At 35.9% G+C, this 16,758-nt stretch overlaps 1 long non-coding RNA gene across 1 annotated transcript in view; it reads right to left on the reverse strand.

Moving 5' to 3' along the window:
- The window catches only part of LOC129146879 (uncharacterized), a 214,805-nt gene that overhangs the window by 126,872 nt on the left and 71,175 nt on the right, over positions 1 to 16,758 (reverse strand). Inside the window, exon 2 of the long non-coding RNA XR_008554204.1 lies at positions 10,748 to 10,841. This is a non-coding gene — a long non-coding RNA (uncharacterized LOC129146879). The remainder of the gene's footprint in view (positions 1 to 10,747; positions 10,842 to 16,758) is intronic.

Genomic DNA, 16,758 nt, shown 5'->3' on the forward strand with positions numbered 1-16,758 from the left:
TGAAATGATGACAAAATAATAATAGCTGATATTTACCTACCACAGGCCAAGAATGAGCCTTTCACTTGCATTAGCTAATTGAATTTCCCCAATAAACCCAAAAAGTTAACACCAGTATCCCCAACTGTCACAAGAAAACTGATGTTCAGCTTACACTGCTTTTCCAGAAGTCATAGCAACTAAGAAACTACAAGCAGGATGCAAACTCAACAAAGCCAAGTTCTTCCCACTAGACAGTCTTCCTTTCATCATAGCTTGTGTTCTTTTTTCATTCTTCTTATGACAGAATTCTGAAACTCATCATTTGAATCACTATTGGAGCTTCTATTAGTTGAAATTGTTCTTACTCTTGCTGTATAACCCATATTTACTATTGCAATATTTCCACCTTAATAAAGAATTCCATCTTACTAAAATTTTCAGTTTCCCACATAAAGTTGCTGTTGCAAAATATGAATTTCTGAGCCCTGTTCTTCTAGCTAGCTAAAAATTTCAGATATTCTTTTATATTGTACACATTTAAGTACTTCCCAGTAAGTTCTTCCATCCTCCTCCAAATGCCAATTGGTTACTGTGGAGATAGATATAAATGTAAGCTAGAAAGCGATCAGGCCACTAATTGATACAGACAGTCAATTAGTGCTTCAAAGGAGTTGGCTCAGTGTTTTACACATAGAGAACATGGGAGAAAGATTATACTTTGTTGTGGCATAATCTCTGGGGCTTCATTGTGGGCCACAGCTATATATTCTACCGGATGGTTTCTACAGAAACTAAGCAAGTTTCTCACTGGTTGCTAATGGGATGGTAGCATTATGGGAAACAATGATATTGTGTGATTTGAACCCATTAGCTTTCCCTTTCTAAAATTCCAGACTGAACCAATTCCGACTCTGTTCAGGCAGGTCAAAAGTCTTCTTAATCTCTGTGTTATGTTGATCGAACCTCAAACTGTCGGGTCAAATTATTTCCATTGGGCCAGTTCTATTTGTGATTAATTAAAATTTCTTCTTGATTGCATACAGTTCTTTTAAATGTATAATCTCTTTATTGTGTAGCGAATTGAGAATATGGTCCTAATTTAAAAACAAATATTCATGTGGGCCTCTCAGTATGATGTAAGGCACCAATTTCAGTAAAGTGAAGAAAGAAAAATAAAACATTTCACTGTTTTTGCAAGAGTATTTGAATGTGATAGCCAATAGAAAATTATAACTGGTTTGCCCATCATTGTTGATTATGAGAATTAAAGGGGAAAAAATTAGATAAAAGGAAGGTATATATAGAAAGCTTTGATCACAGATATTTATCCAGAGGTATTCTAGTTTTAGAAAAACATCAAAGGTAAGACTACATGGAAAAATTTAAAGGTGCTAAACTTATACTTCATTAGACAACAGAAATTTAACAACTCAGGTTAATGTTCCTTAAATAAGGAATTTGCCTAAAATTTATTCTCTTTCTGTATAATTTTATCATGATTGACTACATGATATTTTATGTTTATTATGATGGACAGGGTGCTGTCTTATTATTCATTCTCTTCCTGCCAAGAAAAAATTGATTTTGTGTGAGTTAAAGCCTTGCAAAGAAATGCATTACCAAGGCAGTTGTGAAACATCCACACTTCAAAAATAAATTTGATTTTTCTCACTATTAAGGGCTCTCTCCAAAATATGTTGTAGGGTAAGGTGAAAAGTATCAGACTTTCTGCCCTCCCGCCATTAGGATAGATGATGGAACCCTGTGGTCCTGGATGCATGCCTATGGCGGGCATCTGAAATAGGATGTGGGCATATGTAGATGGGATTCACCTGGGCTGAGACTGGGCTTTTAGGGGTGGCGTCACGGGGATACCAGCAGAAGCAGAGAAGCCAAGAAAGAAGCAGCAGAGAAGCAGAGAGAATGCCGGAGAGCCCAGATAGAGTGAAGACTTGCTGGGGGCTGGGAGGCCTGCCAGCCTCCCGGCCCCCCAATACCCCTGCCTGCCATATGCCTGGTGAATCCCAATAAAAGCCTGCAAAAGTCACTGAGGGTTCCAGGACTCCTTTACCCGGTCTGCTGGATCAGAAAACCTGCACTGTGTCCTTCCTGTCCCCTACATATGTATGTAAAATAAAGCAACCGAACTAAGCAGTACCAAGATGTAGAAAGTACTGCTGAGAAGGGCAAAGCAGGCATGGACCAAATGCTGGGCAACATTTGAGTCCCTGTGCTGAAGGGCAGTGAGGAAAGAAATAAAAAGGGGGAAAGGAAAGAGGCAGCTGGACAACAGAGTCTCAGAAAGTACTAGCAGAGAACTAAGGGAAATTCTCAAGGAAGGCCAAAGGAAAGATAAGCTCATCAAAGGCTGCCCAAGCTCTAAGATGAACAGGATAGGAAGGGGTTGCGCTAGGCTGGCCAGGTAGCGAAGCACCTGCTTAGCCCGGAGGGAGCAGAGGTCACCACATTGTGAGCAATCTGCCCCACCTGGGCTGCTGCACAGACTAGGTCACTGTCCAGGGTGGAGTAGGGGGATTGCAGCATATGAAGGGGGCGCACAGTGCATTTGTGATACCATATATCATAGAAAACAGTCTGGCATTTCGTCAGATGTCAGATGCTCAATCTAAGCTCGGTGGTCTTGAGCTAATAATTATAAAGAAAATTGTTTATTCAAAGTCTTGAGTAAAGGAGAACCGACCCGTAATCTTTGTACAGAATCCTTGCTGTGACTCCATAACGCACAATATGGAAGTAACTGGGCAGGGTCAGGATGAGGGGAAACGTGGTGCAGTTTGGCTAGATCATCTCTTCAGAATGAAGGCAAGAGGGCTCTTCCACTCATTACCTCTGAGGCCTTGCGGGAAGCTACTGGCCTCTCTTGTGTTTTCCTAGTCTCACCTGTGAAGTGCGCACATGATACTGCTTAACTCCTGGACTAACAGAGGCGATTAGATGAGTTAATATTTGCAAACCAATTAGAGAAGATTATGTGAGTGCAATAATACAGTACTGCACAAACTTTTACTCAATCCAATTAAATAATTTTTTTCATAAAATTAACTTCCTTTTATGTCTATCATTTACACTACTCTATCATTTATCATTGGGCAAGCAAATCAATTCCCTTACTAAAGCATTGTTTCATATTTTTTCTCTGAAATTTGCAGACTTCCTGGCTCCACATACACTTCCTTAAAAGAAATACCCTTGAGCAGAAAACCTTCCCAAAACAAAGTTTTAAGTAATCACCTGTACTGCGGACTTCAGTCTGACATCAGCCAATAATCACTTAAAAGGGGGGGGAGGGAACTCATCCCTTGCCATTCTTTCGTCCAAGTATGGGTTTTTCTGCAATATCTTCTTGCTTTTTCCTAATGTCTTTGGATAATTTTACAAGTGTTTTGTCCAGAGTTCATAGTTATTATATCAGTGGGAGGTTATTCCAATCAGAACTCATCTGACCTCAATTCAGAACAGTCTCTACCTTCTATTCTAATGTGGGTGAAGAGGCAGGCATGTGCCTCCTTTCCTGTGGAGCCCCAAATGTCTGTAACCCTTTATTGTCCAGTTATATAGTAGACATGTATATCAGAACTGAGCACATGTTCTACCTGCTATAAAGTAGGCTATAAAATGGTCAGATTCTGGGCAGTTTCTGGTCTATGTTCATCCCATCCTGAACATGCCCAGTCTCACCTGGTCAGTTTTGGACATTTCTACACATCAAAATCTGAAAATATTTCTCCGAAATGTTACGTTTCTTCAGAGAAAGATAATTTAGTGGTCAGTCTGGGGTATTGCTCAGGGAACATAAACTTGATATTGGTATAGAGAGGAAGTTGGAAGTCTTACAGTTCAGGCATATCCTGATATCTGACCCCTATTTACACTTGAACTTTTGTTTCTACTCTTCTCTGTCCCTAGAGAAACTAAATTTGTCATATACTGAAAGTTTTTCTAGAGAAAACACAAGGTGTCTCCTGGGGAACCGATGGTTTCAAACTCAGTGTACATGGTAAAAACATGACCCTGGACGTGTCACTACTTCTAATGCAAACTTTCAAACAATCCACCTGTTTCAGAAATTTTACCCTAACTTATAGTCCAAGGTCCCTGATGTTTACTATTTAATTTTCACTGGCATTGAAGTCAAACAGCCCCTGGTTAGATTTTCCCTGGTTAAGCATTCAATTTTCAGCCTCCTTTACTTTGTTGACTCATTTGCTGTTTCCTTATCTGACTTCCAATATCATAAATTTTGGTGGCTTTACAGATTTAGACAAATTATAACAAATATATTATAATGGCTGTGCTTACTGTTCTCCTTTTTGCAAAGCTAAAGTTTGAAAGACAAAGATAGATACATTTTACCCCCCCCCCTTATTGATGCTGGGTATCTCCTTTTGACTAAGAAAGCAGTTAACTCAAAAAAAATGAAAATACTTGGGAAAAAATAGATAAAATTCTAGTTTGTAATTATTGTATCATTATATAGCATCTTACTATATGCAGTCTTTGTAAACTATATTTTTTGGCTCAGAAACACTTAAGTATATTTTTTACTCATATTAGTTATGATTTCAAGAAAACAATTTTAAATGGGAAGAGAGATATTAGGAATTACAAAACAACGTAAGAGGAAAGATGATGTGAAATACTACCTCTTAAAAAAAGTTCATTTCTTACAGAAAGGAATAAAGGAAATAGGAAATCTAAATGTATTTTTAACAAGTGCCAAATAAAAAAGGTATTTCACAAATCACAACTTGATTTGAACATATTCAAAAATTAAAACATTTGATGCAGAATATTGGTTCTACATTCACAGATGGCAACGCTCACTAGGAATTGAGGAAATGGTGTCACCTTGAGCAGAACATGTGCATTTCATTTCCCTGTAGTCCATACTTCTCACAGTAGATTCCCTGAAACACAACCACCTTAGACATTGCACTGTTTTTACCTGCTCCTTGGAGGTTAAAGCAGCATTCTAAAGCAAGTGTGCGTATATATGTGTGTACATATGTATGTATTTATTTAAGTGGATGTCTAGTTGTTCCAGTACTGTTTGTTGAAGAATATTTTTTTCCCAAAGTATTGCCTTCCAGCCTTGTCAAAGGTTGATTCACTCTATTCACGTAGGTCTATTTCTGGGGTCTCTATTCTCTACCATTTTCTACTGCTAGGTTCTTACAGAAGTCCCCCTCTGTCTTGATTATCATATCTTTACACTAAATCTTGAATAAAGTATCAGCCTTACAACTCTGTTTTTCCCTAAATATTATATTGTATTTCTCAGCCTTTCACTTGTCAGAGTAAACTTTAGAAGCAATTTTTCAATATCCACAGAATATACTAGGGTTTTTATTGGTGAAGTAGAGAACTAAGTTCTTGACAAGTTCTTCAGTATCCCTATCCATGCCATATATTATTTCAATTTATTTAAATAAACAAACCTATTAACAAACCTATTATTTAGATCTGCTATGAATTCTTTCATCAGAGGTTTAAAGTTTTACTCAAATAGATCTCACACATATCTGATTAAATCTACATCTAATGTTTCATCATTTTTAGTCCTAATAAAAATGATACTGTGTTTTGATTTCAAATTCCATTGTTCATTACTGATCTCAAAGTCTTTTGCTATACAAATACATATATATGCAATTTTTAATTTCTCTTACTCTTGTTAATTTATTGCTTACACTTTGTTGGTTGAAGTACAAATACACAAAAGTTATACTTATCTTTGTGTCTACTAATTGTGTATAATTTTTGTGTATAATATATAATTATACTTATTTTGTGTAAAATAATTTACTTTGTGTATGTAATTCTCTATATTCTACATAGAGAATAACATTCTCAGGGGCTTTCTTGAATTTCTCTAATTGTCTCCTTTCTCTCTATTAATTGATACCTTGGCACTGGCAATTCCCTCCTTTTCTTCTAGACTTGGAGGAAATGCAGCATTCCTGCGTATGTTATCTGGCTTCCCGACTAGCCCCAATATGACTAGGCTGTCCAGTCTTGGAAAGGAAAGCATGAATAAGGACTAGTAGGAAACTTGGCCTGAGGGAAAGTAAATAAATCTCTCACTTCCCCCTTGTATTAACTACTCTTTGCAGCCCTTTCAGAGAATTCTCAATTACCACACGCCTGTTGAGGGAACTGCTCTGACTTCACAGTGATTGCAAAACAATGCAACACACTCCATTCCTACTCATTTTTCCTTGCCACAAGTCACTGCTTTTGGATTGCATTGTCTAAACAACCTGGGTTCTTTCTTTAATCCTTGCCTCAGGCTCCTCTCTTCAGAGAACAAAACTAAGACATCTTGTATGTTATTATTAGCATTAATAAAAAGTGGTAGATTATTGAGGGTGTTTTTATTTATTTAAGATAACTCTTTCCTTTGTAACGAATGTCATTTGTATTGTCTCCTTTTTATATGCTTATCTTTATTTTTACATTCTTTGATTTTCTTAGTCTGGAGTGTTATTTACTCTACATAGAGGTTTCTCTCATTTCCCCACTAAGTATAAATTTTACTATAAGTGTTTATTATTTATGCTTATATAGTAGAAGAAGAATTCTGCTTAGTTTTAACTTGGAGAGATTTTTTTAATTAATGGTAATAATAGTAATATAAATGCATATGGAATTTATCAAATATTCTCATTTTTGAGAATGTTGTATTTGGTATTTTGTTCTGTTCATGTCAAGAGTTAAATTTTAGGGTTTTGATTTTTTTTTTTAATGTGAAGCCATATATGTATCCCAATGATTGGCATAACTTGTTCTTAATAGATTTTAAGGTATTGTTGGATTCTTTTCTAAATTTTGTTGCAGTAACATTAGTTTAGAATGCTCTATTTTGGAAGAACAGGTTCATATTTCTTCAAGTATGCATTGCCACATTATACCTACCACCAAGTCACTAACATCCCTCCACATATTGCTGGATTCTTGTTGCAAACTTCAAGTATGGTTTCTGAATCTCCATATATAACTGATACTAATCTTATGATTTAGGAATCAAACATATATCGACAAGAACTGTATATAATAACTGTTCCCCTTTATCTAGACTTTTCTCAATTCTTTCAAGTATTTCTCATCAACTTACTATGAAATAGACTATCTTTTTCATATTTTATGTCAATTTTAACTAAGGATATAATTTTTAAGTTGCTAAGAAAAGTAATCCAGAAACAGAAAAATAAAATTCCAATAGAATACAAAAAAAGAGATCACAAATCAATGCAATAAAAACAGACAACAGAACAAAGTCTAAAATTGCTTAAGATTAATAAAACAAATGAATCACTATCTAGATTTATCTTATAGAGAACGCACAAATTACTAATGTCAGCATGAACAGAAGCAATGTTACTATCAAATGACAATAGAAGTCTCAAAGGAGTATCTGATGAACAATTTTATGCCAATTATTTTGAAAACTGACAAAACAGATAATATCACTAACAATACAACTTAATTGAGACAAAAAGAGAAACTCTGATTATCCCATATTTATTAAATATATGGAAACTGTAATTATAAACCATACTACAAAGATAACTCCAGTCTAAGATGGTTTAATTGGTGAATCTGAGGAAATCTTTAAGAATGAAATGGACCAATTTCATCTGAACTCCTCCAAAAATTAAATGACTCAGGGACACTTTCTAACTTTATCTTGTGAAGATACCAAAATCTGACAAAGATGTTATCATACACCTTACCAACATGGTTTAATTAACTATTTTCTCCTTTTAGAGCTCATTTTTATAAAATATTTTGAATATTCATATTTCCCATTTACACCAATATAATCTCACTACTATTAACTCCAGGATATGACTGAGATAATTTGAATTATGTATTTATTTATTTATATTTTACATCATTGCTGATTTTTAAACAATGTTTCTTTGTTTTTTCCCTATGTGATAATTGGAAATTTTTAATTACAGGTAGTGAGAAAAAAAGAGAGATGGGCTATAGGTCATTCTCATTTATGCATGACCAGTCGTCTATGCTTAGCCTCTCAATTTCTCCAATCTATCTTAACATTTATATATGGCTCTATTTTCATTTTGTTAGTATAACTTTCCAGGGTTGTTTCTTAATGAGTGCCATGTTTTCTTATTTCTACTTGCCCTCCATTGTGTGTGCATGTGTGTATGAGAGGGTGTGACTGAATTTGAAAGTAAACTTTCTGTAATGTAATTTATTCATAGATTAACCGGGTTGATGTGTTCAAGTGTTTTTGGCAGGTGAATGATCTCCTCTTTTTGGCTCTCCATGTATTTACCCCAGTTTACAAAGGAAATGTAAGCATTTCTTTTTACAGAAAGCTTCTTGGAACATTAAAAACATTTAGGGGAATTTCAAGTGGCAGAACCTGGTTTGAATTGACATTACTCAGATGTAGTCCTGGTCAATTACCATCCCCATTAGTCCCAGGAGGGTGCAGAGGGGAAATGACAGTGTCCGCTCTGGTGCCTTTTGCAGTCTCTAGAACAATTTATTCTCTCAGTCAATGTTTCTGCCACACTCTAGACTGGTTTTTTGGTAACATGGTCAAATTCTAATGCTACGAGAGTTTGGTTTCTTTAAGAGACAGTTAATTCTTTTTTTTTTTATCCTTTATAGCATAGACAGGTTAAAATACTTAATATTTACCTGCAATGAGTGATTAGTAGTTACTGAGCAGATGACTCCCATATTTTGAGTTTCCTTGATTCTCCATAAAACATTCCATCTACAACTCACTGATCTGCTACCTTCCTTCTCATGGATTTAGAAGATACTGATTTCTACTTGTGGAAAAATTATAGTGCTCCCCTGCACATCTTACTTCTTAACTTACGGGGTACAGAACCCTGGGAACATGTTTGCCATTAAAATACCAGATAGCCTTCTATATAATGAAGGGCAAATAATTAGCACAGTATCTAGCATTCAAAATTGTCTTAATAGAATGATTTCAGCACTTTCAAAATACCTCTGACCATCTGGACCCCCAACCAGTGTAATATATTTGCTCGTACTCGTATGACTCATGAGTAAGTCCCCTGACTTAGCTCCCTAGTGTTCCTCAGGAAACTCACTTTATCAGCCTGGTCCCTTATCTAATAACATAAAGCAAGAAGACAAAATATAAAATTTAGATTAATTTAAAGAGTGAGGTGACTAGGGAAGTAATAAATCTAGACAACCTGAGTATTATAGACCTATTCAGGGAAAACAAAAGAGTGGACCTGTGGGACAGAACGTAAAGAGGAAGGAGGGAAGATAAGAGGAAAAGAAGGACAGAAAAGCAAAACCAGTGATGACTAGTCAATTTTTCTCTTTGTTGCAAACACTCACTTTACCATCACCAAAGTATCCTTGTTCTTCAAGGCATTGTACTTAATTCTTCCAATGATAGAAACAGTTAAGGCATCAATGTTACCATAATACCCTTTCTCTGCATCCACTAAGATTTACTGTAGAGGAAATTTTCTTTGGTTGTCATTATTTATATTCATAAAGAGACTGTATGAGTGAAAAAATGTTTCAGTGGTTTAAGATAAGGTTGTGAATGCAGGATTCTATACTTCTCAGCACGAAGGAAGAATGTCCCTATTTTTCCTTACCTTAAACAATCCCAACCCCCAAAAATCATATACCCTTTATTGTATTATGACAGTTTATACTTAACCAGAGAAGCGGAAGGGAATAATATTCAGTCGTTACTCCAAAATGACAATTTTTAAATTTACATGCTCTCAAAAAGTTATTAAATTATATTATTCTAGGCCAATAGATTGAAAACTAAATATCTATATCAAATAATATAACCAGCTGTTAATCAAGATACCATCACCTTTATTTCCCTTGCTTATTGAATTTAAAGTTAAAATTACTAATTCTATTCAACTTATCTCTGTCCAGTCCAACAGCAAACTATGAAGCAATTATTTAGTTATTAAAAGTATAGTAATAGAATCACATATATGGTATACTCATCAAATATCATTCACTTTTTATAAGTTTGTGAAACAAATGTGAAAGGAGCAGAATATAAAGGTTTATGTTTGGAAAAGAGTCCATAAGTAAAAACAAAGTGCAATCACACATTTCATTTTCCTGTCACAAATGTTTGCTGCTGATGAACCCAACTTTATAGCAAGACTCAAAAGAAAATGAATTTTAGAAATAATACTGTAGAACTTAAAGCATTTTTAAACATATGAGGTTTTAAGATGTCTTTTAAAAAAGAATTATTTTTTCAAAATCCTCTCCCCCACCCCACATTTCATGAAATTTAATGCACAAATATATATGCATCCCTAAGTATCAAAAGATTATTTTCATATGTTGGAAGATTCAATCCATGCCTCTCCTGAAAATTTAAAACTTGTTTGCTTCTAAGGCTGAGTGCGTTTTGGAATAACTTTGTGTTAGCTACAAATAACAATCTTTTCAAGCCTTAGCAACCAGACTCTGCTTTAGTAAAAGCCTTTGAAGAGTTTCTTTCACTGCCTTTGCCCCTCCTCCTTCTACAGGCACCCAAGTCCTTACCATCCCAATTAAAAAAAAAAAAAAGAAGAAGAAGTGGTGGGGGGAGTAATAAGGAAGGGAACAAGGGAGTGAGTAAGGAAGGGAGGGAGGGAGAGAGGAAGGAAGGAAGAAAAACCTTTAAAATGAGGTAATGCAGTATTTCATAGCTTAAAAGTATATCAAAGCCAAATGTGCACTTACTCACCTGTTTAACATGCAAGTTTTGGGATATAATCCTTCAGCAAACAACAGGTTTATTGATTATAAAGATTCCAGTAGAGTTTTCTTGCCAATGTGTGCTGTTTTTGTAAAGAAAAAGAAAAAAAAAAAGATTTGGAAATGAGCCACCTTTATTTTAAGTTCCCTAGTCACACATGTTGCCACAGCAACCAAAGTTCTTGCTATCCGGAAAAGACAGATGTCTTTGCTTCAATCAGGATGCAAAGCTTAGAGTAGGAAAAAGAGGGTAAAGCAATGAAAATTCATCATTTCATTATTTGCAATGTGAATTGCACTGAGTTGGCTTTGAGCCATAGCTCTTATCCACAGTATCCTTCAACATGTATTCAAGTCCCTCAATATTGCAATACTTCATTTCCATTAATTAAATAATTACATCAAACGCTGTCTCATGATTCAGTCGAGTTCATTCATTGCCAAAAACAGTCATTATTCAATTTAAAGTCATTCATATTATTATGCGGTGTAATTGACAAAGATCATGTTTAACTTCACTTAATAGGAATGCTTGCATCCAGAGAAATAAAAAGGATGGTGATCATGAAAGCAGGAGGAAAAGATCAGAGTCAGTCCTATATTTTTAGTTAAACACAGTAATTTGACTATATGTGCTTATTTCTTCCCATCCCTGAGGGCTCATTATAATGATGGTAAGACTATTTATGAAATTCTAACTAAAAAAGAAAAGGAGGAAAGATAACAGCTGACAAGATATTGCAACAAAAGTTTGAAGATGGTAGACTGATAGAATAGTAAGTGAATTAACAGAATAGTAGAAGTTTCAAGTGAACAGTCTGGACAGAATACTAAAGGGCAATGAGCAAATTCAAATAGAATTACAGATGGAATCAAGTTCCAGACCTACAGAAGGTAGAGTGTTAAGTCAGAAAAGAAAGGAATGATTGAAGAAAGAATGCAGCAATATTTTTTTCCAGAAATGCATTGTGATTATCATGGGCTCTCATTAAAAGGTCCTTTCATCAATGAACCTCCCCCAAAAACATATTAGAGGAATATTTCAAAACACTAATTATTAGGAGACATACTAAAAACTCACCATGAGGGAAAATAAGAGACTACAAAGTATCAGATACATGAACACTAGTGGAATCCTCAACAGCAATACAATAAGCCATATGTACATTTGAATTCATTAAGATTCACAGATAAATTAGAAATTTTATGTGAGAGTAAAAGAACAATGATATTTCAGACCCTGACATATTGGAAAAAATGCATTCCTGTAAACCCTCTCTTAGGAAGCTACTGGAGGATAAAATCCCACAAAGCAAAGAAAAGGGAAAGCATAAAACTTAGGAACACACCAACCCAGAAAGGCAGAAGGAAAAGTCTGATTAATGATGGGCTGTCCTTATTAAAGCAGTGTAGCTGAAGTGGGGTAGAGAGCCACAAGAAAACAATGGCAACAATGATATAATAAAGCTTCAATAAAGTGCAAAAGCATGTTTATGGCATCTTTATCTTAACCCCCAAAAATAGAACACAAGAAAGATAGTCTTCAAGGGATGAATGTAAGCAAATGCGGTGCATCCACAGGAGGGGTTAGACGGTCAATGCAGGTGACAGAAGCAGAGATAGGCGTCAAGGTCACAGTCACTGGCAAAAACTGCGGTGACCAGGACGGTAGGTATATATACATATATATATATATATATATATATATATATATGTATATATACCTATAATCTCCTCAGAGGTTCAGACTCTCAAAAAGTAATCACAAAAACACAGTTCAGTCCAAACAAAAAAAAAAAATCTGCTTGATGTTTTTGGTCCAGGCGATTGTTTGCATCCTTTGATTTAAAAGAAAAACAAACAACCTGCCAAATACCCAGACATGACTCCCCAAAGGACAAGGTGCAGAGGTTCTGTGCCTGAGAAGCAGCAGGCAGCACAGTCAGGGACTCATCTCAGAAGTGCTAGGGGTTCGGATGGAAAAAGCTGAGAGTCTCCCCTCAGAAGCCAAGACATATGGTGCACACAGAGCACCTGCAGGTCTTTGGCTGCTCACACAGGCACGAACAAGCCAAGCGACACAGTCTGTGGAAGTCCGTGTTGATGATCATGCCGTGTAGAACTAGTCTTCCCCACTGACGCTTTTGCTAATAAGAGTGGGGAGGACATTATTTAGTCAGAACAGAGTTTTTGCTCCATTTGGGTGGGAGGGTGAGATGCATACTGATGTAGAAAGAGAAAAAGCTCAGGTTTTCTGAATATTTTCAGGAAGTTTGACTAATACAAAATAAATAAGTGCTCAAGTGATTTATTCAAAATGTAAATAATATTTGACTGCATTTTACACCTAGAATTGCCAGAGAACTTCACCGTGGTCACATGTAAGAGAGGTAACTGTGAAAGCAAGTACTATTGACCTTGTCCACAAAGTCTTACTAGGAGGATTTAATACTTCCGTTAAGATCTCCATACCACCAGGACATTTCCCTTGAGATTTGCACATTGAAATAAGATCAAAATTTGAGTCCTTCCCCTTTCCTTTTCCCTTTTCCTTCCAAGATCTGTTTATGATTCTCCCCCTGCACATTTATTCACTTGGGAAAGTGCCATAGCAACAAATAGATTCTCAGGCCTACAGGTCTTACCCCATGGGTTTAGACCACACCTAAGTTGAGGACACCATCTCTCCAGGTGCTTTGAATTCTTTGAGTAGGAATTCCCTGATGCCATTAAATCTATTTACATGCAAATTTTATGATTCAATGAATCTTTTAAAGAAAGATTGCTTTTAAGAAAAAAAGAGTTGTGCTTCTTCCCTTCAACCAGACAATCTCTATAACTTCAACCAGACAACCTCAGCTGGTATGCAGTCTCTCCCCTTGGTGCAGATGAAGTCCCATATTTCCCGGGACCCTCTCCACTTTATGTTTTAGAATGACAGATAACTCCCCTTCTAGGGTCAGCATCATATATGGGGAGGTGGGTGGTTTGGAGATTGAGTTATTAGGACTTGTGAAATTAACTTCTGTCTGTCCGTCATCCCTGCTATTCCTATAGCGAAGAGCACAATGTCTTGCACATATGAGGTGCTCAAACCATATTAAACTGTTATTATGGCCAAGCAGGCTAGGTAAAGTAAAAACATACGTATTGACTCTGGAAGAAAGTTTTAAGAAAGATAATATTACAATTTTGGATACTGACTTAATCCAACACTATCCCACACAAGTGGCTCTGTCCTAGAAGCAAATGCCCAAAACAGATCAGGACTAGTGACTTGATTCATTCTGTCACTGTGTTTATCACTTACACATGTCTCAGCTACTCAATTTAATTATTTATTTTTTTTCTGTAGTAAAGAAAATGAATGCTACTGATTCAATATCTGGGTAAATAATTTAGATTTTCCAGTTATTTAAATGTATTTTCTCATCTGGTTTTCACAAGCTGCATTACACAAGGGACAGTCTCAGATAGGTGTGTAATCCACAACTATGGAGTCAAGCAGCAACTCAATGTACACCAAGAGTCAGAACTGGCCCAGGAGGCTCATGTTTTCAACAACTGAATTAAACAGTATAAATGTTCCGAGCAACAGTGGACAACACATTTCTTAGCAATCCTTTTGAATGATTGATTGCTTCACTTGGAAGAGACAATTATTCCTTCCCAGAATATTTGAATAACCCTTTACTTTTTCATAATTGATTATATGTAATAAACTGAAATTTTCATCACAATATCCAATCACATATATAGACTCAAAGTTCACAAGTAGATCATATGCTTTTCCAGTGTTGGAATTTATATTTTCATGGAAATAACTAAATTACCATTTGGCTATATTCTATCACATATGGTACACTTAAATAGTTAAGCAATATTAGCCAACTGTTTTGTATTATTCCTGATTACTTATTATGTAAAATATGCTAGATGGATCATACTTTGTTTTGACTATTGAAAAACTATGCCTACTATGTTTACTGCTGTAACCTAGTAATTCTATGAGTGTCCAGGAGTCCCCATGGAAAATCCTCATATTGACATGCCATCTCAAACTGCCAGAATCTATATTTGAATATCTATGATTTTGTTTAAAAATATGTTAAACCCAAGAAGCCAAACAATGAACACTTGGGATATTCATTGGTGCAATCTCAGGAGATTTAGCATTTTTTATTCTAGGATTAGAATGACTTGCTCTTTGAAAGAAATAAAAGGCAATAAAATATGCTCAAAACTGCTTTTAAAATTATCACTTTGAATGGAAATGTTACCTACATGGAAGACCTTTAGTTGAACAACTAAATACCAAAGTGACATTTATAACATACTGGGAGTTACATTAACATCCATGCAAATAAAGAGTTGAAAGTAATCTCACAAGACTTCCTCAAGTTATAATACTGTCTTTCAGTATCATGTAGTGGAAACCTGTTCTGTTTAAACATTGACGCAAGAAAGATTTCAAGAAATTCCTCTTAAAGAACTGGTCATTTCAAACTTGGAGAACTGAGTGTGAACCTATGAGGTGTGGAAATTTCTTCCAAAGTATCTCTTCTCAGAATTCATCACCTAAAAAGTATAAATACTTTCCCCTATTTTGCCCCCTTCATACAGTAAAATACCCTGGCATTGTTACATAAAACGCATAGGAAGACTCCAAAAAATAGAAGAAGGAAAGTTAGGGACATTAGGACTCAAAGTGTGGCATGATGTTGAGTTCCCTATTTTTTTGTTTTTGTTTTTATTTTTGGCTGATGTATCCCAGACTTGGAGCTGAAGAAGCCGACAGTCCAAAAATGCCAATGGACACAAAGGCACAGAAAAAGCCTTCAGAGCCTCCCCAGTGGCGCAGCGGTTAGCGCTGGGCTGCGAAGCTGCCTGCAGCCTCTGCAGCGCTGGTCCGATTCCTGGCCACCACCAAGGGTCCCACATGGTGCGCAGACCTCTCCTGCTGCACCCACCCACTGCTCCCTCAGTGTACTTCATCAGTCTGCCTGTTCTGCTCCCCGCTCTGGCTCTGGTGAATTCTCTCACCCTCCCGTGCTTCTGACTGTACCCAGTGTTTGTATAAATAAATAAATAAATCTTTAAAAAAAAAAAGAAAAGAAAAGAAAAAGACTTCAGTTTCAAATTAAAAAAAAAAAAAAAAAAAAAAAAAAAACAGAATGGGCAGCCTAGTAAGACAAACACTTTTAGGCAATAACTAATATAACCAAACCAAACATCAAAGGAAAAATGATGACCTCATCCCCATCAATAACTGCAAAGGCAGAATGAAGACCTACATATCAACCTGGCATAAGGAAGTGTTTCTCTCTCTCTGCTGGACTGATCTCCAATGGCTAATGAGATCGCCCCCTTGATGAACTCAGTGGAGGGGTGTGCGAGCCATATAGAGACACTATGAACTCTTTAAATCAGATATACGAGTGGAAACCTCCTGTGGTGTCAGGCTTCCACCTCTGTGCAGCAATAAAGTAGGACCCTCTCTTTATGAGTCATTAGACTGAATAGAGAACTTAGATTTCTACTCTCACCTAGCATTAAAGACAAGCACAAAGGCTTCCTCTTCTACTGTTTTTGCCAGAATAGTGTAAAAGGAAGTCAGATAAAACAGAGATTAAACACAATCCAAAGTTCCATAACATGTACCAGAATTTTCCAAGTTTCAATCATCAAGTCATGTGTTATGCTAAGAACCAGGAAGATCTCAAACTGGAGGAAACAACAACAATTGATCAATCAAAAACAGGACAACACTGAGAAGATAGAATTGTTAAAATTATCTGCCAAAAGTCTTAAAGCGGCTATTATAAAATTGCTTCAACAAAAAATTATAAGCATGCTTAAATCAATTAAAAAACATCAGGACACAGCAAAGAAACAGAAAGCCTCAGCAAAGAAGTAAAAGAGGACCAAATGGAAGTATTACAATAGAAAAATATAATGACAAATAAAAAAACTCAGTGAATGGGCTCAGCAACAAAATAA

This window comes from Talpa occidentalis, unplaced genomic scaffold, assembly GCF_014898055.3.
Source record: "Talpa occidentalis isolate TD23 unplaced genomic scaffold, MPIMG_talOcc4v2.1 talOcc4.5, whole genome shotgun sequence".
Classification (NCBI taxonomy): domain Eukaryota; kingdom Metazoa; phylum Chordata; class Mammalia; order Eulipotyphla; family Talpidae; genus Talpa; species Talpa occidentalis.